Genomic DNA, 6985 nt, shown 5'->3' with positions numbered 1-6985 from the left:
TCCGCTCCTTTCTCTATCTAACTCTCCTCTCCTGAAATACTCTGCACTGCTAGAGGACTCTACTCCTCCTTCTATCTAACTCTCCTCTCCTGAAACACTCTGCATTGCTGCAGGACTCTGCTCCTTCCTCTAAGTGAACTTGCCTCTCCTTAAATACTCTGCATTGCTGGAGGACTCTGCTCCTTTCTCTATCTAACTCTCCTCTCCTGAAATACTCTGCACTGCTGGAGGACTCTGCTCCTTCCTCTAACTAAAGCCGGTCATACATGGTTGGAAATTTCGATCCATGTATGGGCAGGGTAGTTGTAGCGAGGTTGATCTACCGATCGTCTTGGGTACATTTGCCCTGTCGGGTTTTGCCACTCAATCAGTGCTGTAGTCTATAGCCGGCAGTGCTGATCAGTGTATTCTGATGGTGGGAAATCTCCTTGCTGTCAGAATACAATAGCTCAGAGGGAGGATTCTCCCATCCACATTGAATGTGTGGATGGGGGAATCAAGTCACATTATTATTATTTTTTTTTCATTCAACACGCTGGTTGAACAAAAATGATTCATCTATGAGCTACTTAACTCTCCTCTCCTGAAATGTTCTGCTCTGCTAGAGGGCTCTGCTCCTTTCTGTAACTCTCCTCTCCTGAAATGTTCTAATCTGCTAGAGGACTCAGTTCCTTTCTCTAACTCTCTTCTCCTGAAATGTTCTAATCTGCTAGAGGACTCTGCTCCTTTCTCTGTCTAACTCTCCTCTCCTGAAATGTTCTGCTCTGCTAGAGGACTCTGCTCCTTTCTCTGTCTAACTCTCCTCTCCTGAAATGTTCTAATCTACTAGAGGACTTTACTCCTTTCTCTAACTCTCCTCTCCTGAAATGTTCTGCTCTGCTGGAGGACTCTGCTCCTTTCTCTGTCTAACTCTCCTCTTCTGAAAGCCTCTGCAGCGCTGGGGGACTCTTCTCTTTCCTTTGTCTGCCATCTTTCCTTTCTTTCTCTGCACACATCTCCCCTTTCTCTCGGCTCTTTGTTTGCTGTGTGTTATTCATGCACTGATTTTGCTGTTATGAATTTTTGTTTAAAGGTTGTAAAAAAAGTTGTAAAGTCAGAAGGTTTTTTTTATCTTAATTCATTCTAAGCATTAAGATAAAAAGCCTTTAGTGTGCAGCAGCCCCTCTAACACTTACCTGAGGTCCATCTAGATCCAGTGATGTTGCATGAGAGACTCGGCTGTCCGGTACTCCCCTCCTCATTGGCTGAGACAACAGCATGGCACCATTGGCTCCTGCTGCTGTCAATCAAAATCAGTCAGCCAATGAGGAGAGAAAGGGGAGGCTGTGGGCCATTATCTGTGTCGGAATGGACATAGGGAGCTGTGGCTGGGCTCTGGTGCCCCCATAGCAAGCTGCTTTCTTTGGGGGGGGCACTCAACAGGAGGGAGGGGCCAGGAGCACCGAAGAGGGACCCGAGAAGAGGAGGGTCTGGGCTTCTCTGTGCAAAGCCACTGCACAGAGGAGGTAAGTATAACCTTTGTTATTTTTAACTAAAAAAACATGTCTTTAGTATCACTTTATACTGCTTCTATGTGTTCTATATCAGTGTGGAGTGTTGAGGTTAACCATTGGATGGGCTGAGTGTAGTTAAGTCACTTTGATTTACTGAACAGGGCTGTGCGGGGTTCTTTGTCAGTCTGTCATCACTTCCTACAAGGCTGACTGACCTTTATTTACTGTGCGCTGAAATATTCATGTCTGCCACTACAGCACAGAACATGATTGCTCAATCCCTGTCCTCTGATCCTGCTGCTTGTAATTACACCCTCTGAAAACACTGGCATCTTATAAAAGATTCCCAAATATGACTTAAAGTGAAGATAAATCTCCAAAATTGTTATGTCATTGATACTAAAATGAATTGCTTTTATTGTGTGCTTGAACATTAATTTCATTACTATATTCCTGGATAGTAAATACTTGGTTGATCTCATCATTTTCTTCTATTTTCCTATTCAAAATGGCAATGCTATTTCAGCCAAGTCTCTATCATCAGCATTGCCAGTCTCACTGGACCTGCTCCAGTGTTCTCCTGGAAAGAAGCTGTTCTTTGTTTTGAGCCTGGGAGTTAGATAAAAGAACACATTCCTGACATCCTTTCAGAAGTGCATTTCCTCCCAGTTGGTAACTGGGTATTGCAGACATTAGCTGTGCAATCTGTTCTAGAGGCAGGTCTGATGGCATGTAATTAGGCAAATGATCAGCAGGCTGCACAGGTAAAGTCTGCAGCACCCAGAAGGGAGGAGCATGCACATCTAAAAGGATGTGTTCTTTAATATAATGCTTGGGCTCAGAACTTTGTCAACTAAACTCTGCCCCATTATCGGTCAGTGAGGTGTTGGAGGTATGTGGGCTACATCATGTGACCACTAAATAAGAGAAAAAAAAAATAGTTTTTGATAAGGGACACAGGTTGAAGTAATTCTGAGACACTGGGTTTTGTTACTGCCTACAGGAGATTGGACACTAGCAAACAAAGCTGTTGGGTAGCGAGGTATAGCCCCATCATGTCCCAGTTTTTTTCTAGCTTCCTAGGTGAATGGATGATGTGACGGTACTAGCCGTCACTATGGGTGACGGATCACCCTGTCCCTGGATTGTAAACCCCTTTGTGTCATTTTCTTATGAGTTTGGGACATTGCATTTTATTTTCCCTTTATTCATCCTCTGAACAACTGACTCATGGCATTGAGTTAATGTAATGTAATGTTACAACCCATCCCCCCCCCCCCCTCCTGTTTCTGTGTCTAAGTGTGTGGATTCATGATACAGACAATAGCCTGAGCTGGGCTGGAGACATCTCTCCGCAGGGGGTGTGTATTAAGACTTGCAGTTTCAAATGTACAAATGTTCAGTTCTCATTGGTTGTTGGTTGGTCCTTGTCTCATCCCCCCCCCTGCAGGGCTAAGGGGAGTGCCCCTTAGCTGTGTGTAACTGTTGTCTTGGAATGTAATAAACAGTTTAAGCTCTGCATGTTTAACCCTCAACACCTGTGTGGATTGTCTCGTGATTGAGGGGTTACGGGCTGGATATGGCTTCTCCGCAGGCTGTGGGTGCGTTTGGAGGACAGGAGACACATTTTCAGCGGATGTGCCCAGCTGGGGTACAAAGATCCGTTACATTGGTTGGCAGCGGTGGGATGTCTCCTGCAGTCCAGGACATCCAAACCACCACCAGGATTCAAGATCTGGGCAGCTGCCGAGGAGAGATACGGGGACCAGCCAGCATGAGAGCGGAGTTCGGGAGGAGGCTGCAAGGCATGCGGAAGCACCATCGGGGACCAGCGACAGAGCACACCAGGCTCGGCTGGGAGGATGTGATCCGCCGGCAACTCTGGCATGAGGCGCTAAGCCACGAGTGGCACCATCAGGGGAAGATCCTTCCCTCCTCCACAGAGATGTACCGGAAGCAGTACCGTGCGCGAGAGGTGTTCCTGAGGGAACGACCGCGAGATGAAGGGAAGACGGAGCTCGGAAGATTGGTCCAGGAGGAAATGAGGCTGGACGCCAGCTACAGAGCCCTCCGGTGGTTCGCGGCTCAACTGTGGCCAGGTACAGCAGATGGCAGCCCAACAGAAGGCGTTGGCTATGGCGGCGTGGGGCTGCTCCATCAAAAAATGTACGGAGACCCAGACTTTGGGAGCGATGAGGAGTGGCGGCTGGAACACATTCTGGATTTCCGAGATGAGGTGCTGGACCTCCCCGACGAGGCGTGTGACCTGGAGGAATTGGAGTTCCTGGTTGAGCAGGAATGGGAGCTCGAGATTGCCTACAAGCGGCTGTTTGACGGTGATCAGCAGCCTGGCATGGCTCCCGTTGCCTGGGACTGTCCGAGAGAAATAGCAGACAGTCACGAAGATGAGAAGCAAATGGGGCCAGGGGTGACCCTGCGTTTTCCCGTACTAACTGCAATGGAAGAAGCAGCGATGATACAGAGGGCACTGCGAGCGCTAGAATGCCGGAACGCACCGGAGGTCCACCAGGCAGCGAGACAAGCTGATAGCATGAAGGTCTCAGAAGGGGGAGTTGAGACAGGCGCTGGAAGGCTGGGAAATGGTGATCAGCAGCAAGTCCAGAGTATCTCATCTGGTGCCCCAGCAGAAGCATTGGCTACAGGGCAGAGTGCCCCTGGCATCTGCCCAGCAGCAGGAAAAGAGTTGGATCCGGAGAGTCTGAGAGAGGATCTGCGTGAGCTGTTTTCCCAACAGCAGATACCCCCACCGGGAGTAGAGGAAGCAATTCTCCCTCCCCAACAATTGGACACTACCCCAATGTTCATCCCCCAAGCAGAAGCGCTGGCTACGGGGCAGAGTGCCGCTGGCCTCTGCCCACCCTCAGAGGTAGATCCAGGGAGTCCGAGGGGTGACCTCAGTGAGCCGTTTCCCCAGCACTTGGACACTACCCCAGTGGTTATCCCCCCAGCAGAAGCGCTGGCTACGGGGCAGAGTGCCACTGGCCTCTGCCCACCCTCAGAGGTAGATCCAGGGAGTCCGAGGGGTGACCTCAGTGAGCCGTTTCCCCAGCACTTGGACACTACCCCAGTGTTTATCCCCCCAGCAGAAGCGCTGGCTACGGGGCAGAGTGCCGCTGGCCTCTGCCCACCCTCAGAGGTAGATCCAGGGAGTCCGAGGGGTGACCTCAGTGAGCCGTTTCCCCAGCACTTGGACACTACCCCAGTGTTTATCGCCCCAGCAGAAGTGCTGGCTACAGGGCAGAGTGCCCCTGGCATCTGCCCAGCATCAGAAAAAGAGTTGGATCCGGAGAGTCTGAGAGAGGATCTGTGTGAGCTGTTTTCCCAACAGCAGATATCCCCACCGGGAGTAGAGGAAGCAATTCTCCCTCCCCAACAATTGGACACTACCCCAGTGTTCATCCCCCCAGCAGAAGCGCTGGCTACAGGACAGAGCGCTGATGGTCTCTGCCCAGCATCAGAACCAGAGATGAAGAATCCGGGAGACAGTCCCTGCAAGATACCTTCTCAGCGGCTCGTAACTACACCAGGAGAAAAGCAAGTACCTTTTTCTCCCCAAATGCATAGCCCTACCAGCCTACATTCCCTACCAGAGGAAGCGCTGGCATCAGGGCAGAGAATTATTCAGCTCCCCCCAATATCTGCAACCCTGCCCCAGATCAGAGGAGTGCAGACAGCTGTTCCCACTCTGCAGCGGCTGTTTTTATTCATGGGAGACCCTATGTGCGGTGTTGCTCCCCAGCGCCAGAGTCGTTGTTTTACTTTTCCTGGTTGCCTGGGGTGGAAGTTTGTGACTAACGCAGGTCCAGACCAGTTGAGGGTCAGGAACCTCGTTAGTCTGTTTTTAAAAGGGGAGAAATGTGACAGAACTCACTGTCACTGTGTGTTTTGGAGGGGACTGTGCGCAAGCCTCCTACCGACAGACTATGGGCCAGAAGATACTGGAGTTTGGCACTGCAGCCTTTTGACTTTACCATCCACTACTGCCCTGGGAAGCAACGCCGACGAATTATCCAGGCAAACAGACATTGACTCTTTTTGGGATTTGTTACCCGACTAATTCAGGCACAGACCAGTTGGAGGTCTAGTACCTGGATTAGTCTACCTTTGGGGGGAAGAGATGTGACGGTACTAGCCGTCACTATGGGTGACGGATCACCCTGTCCCTGGATTGTAAACCCCTTTGTGTCATTTTCTTATGAGTTTGGGACATTGCATTTTATTTTCCCTTTATTCATCCTCTGAACAACTGACTCATGGCATTGAGTTAATGTAATGTAATGTTACAACCCATCCCCCCCCCCCCCTCCTGTTTCTGTGTCTAAGTGTGTGGATTCATGATACAGACAATAGCCTGAGCTGGGCTGGAGACATCTCTCCGCAGGGGGTGTGTATTAAGACTTGCAGTTTCAAATGTACAAATGTTCAGTTCTCATTGGTTGTTGGTTGGTCCTTGTCTCATCCCCCCCCCCTGCAGGGCTAAGGGGAGTGCCCCTTAGCTGTGTGTAACTGTTGTCTTGGAATGTAATAAACAGTTTAAGCTCTGCATGTTTAACCCTCAACACCTGTGTGGATTGTCTCGTGATTGAGGGGTTACGGGCTGGATATGGCTTCTCCGCAGGCTGTGGGTGCGTTTGGAGGACAGGAGACACATTTTCAGCGGATGTGCCCAGCTGGGGTACAAAGATCCGTCACAGATGTCGTCACTCTTCAGTGAGAAGAAACCAGTTCCTTTACTTGGAATCTTGATAAAATGCTTTTTTGTTAATCAAGAGTCTCCGGTTGTTGAGGAGCTAGACGTGCTCAATTTACAGATTTCTGAATTTGCTGATCCTCGGGATAGCCATAGAGGTGGTACCTGAACCCCTCTGTGAGCAAAGCATGGGTCTGGCCTGTAATGTGACTTGTGGGTACCAGGCTCTGCTGTGGCATCCTTCAGACACTGTGTTTAATTAGTGACTTACCTGCAAAGCAATTTACAGGTCCAGAGCTGTGATACACCTGTCTGGTGGAATCTTGTCCCTGAAGACTTCCTTGAAAATATGCTATGCAGGAGGGCTGAAGACTGTCTGGTATGTGCAGTCTGACTTGGAGCTCTCTGTATTGACCAGGGAGACCTTTTCTGCAACTGTGTCTGAGTTTATGGGAAAATTTTGATCCATATTGGCTCACTCAGAACATTCCTCCTCAATTCAGTGCTGAAACTGAGCCACTGGGAGTATTTGGGCCTCCATCTGGATACTGCTCTGTTCAAGGGGTTTCTTCTGCAGGAAAAACTCTCTCAATCTGCCATCCTACCCTCCACATTTGCATGAGGGTTTTGGGCTTGATGGTCGTTTCCTTCAAGGCAGTTTTATATACCCAATTCCACTCCAGATTGTTGCAACTCAACATTCTGGCTAGGTTGGACAAGCAGGCAAATTCTCTGAACATTCACATACGCCTGAAGCCCAAGACCAGGTTGGCCCAATGAC

At 49.6% G+C, this 6985-nt stretch overlaps 1 protein-coding gene across 1 annotated transcript in view; it reads left to right on the top strand.

Moving 5' to 3' along the window:
* AGTRAP (angiotensin II receptor associated protein) overlaps window positions 1-6985 on the top strand; it is a 36076-nt gene that overhangs the window by 25385 nt on the left and 3706 nt on the right. The window lies entirely within an intron of this gene.

Source organism: Pelophylax lessonae (assembly GCF_965119305.1).
Source record: "Pelophylax lessonae genome assembly, chromosome: 12".
In the NCBI taxonomy this organism is placed as follows: domain Eukaryota; kingdom Metazoa; phylum Chordata; class Amphibia; order Anura; family Ranidae; genus Pelophylax; species Pelophylax lessonae.
The sequence above is the reverse complement of the archived record's forward strand: the minus strand, read 5'-3'. Positions and strand labels throughout refer to the sequence as shown.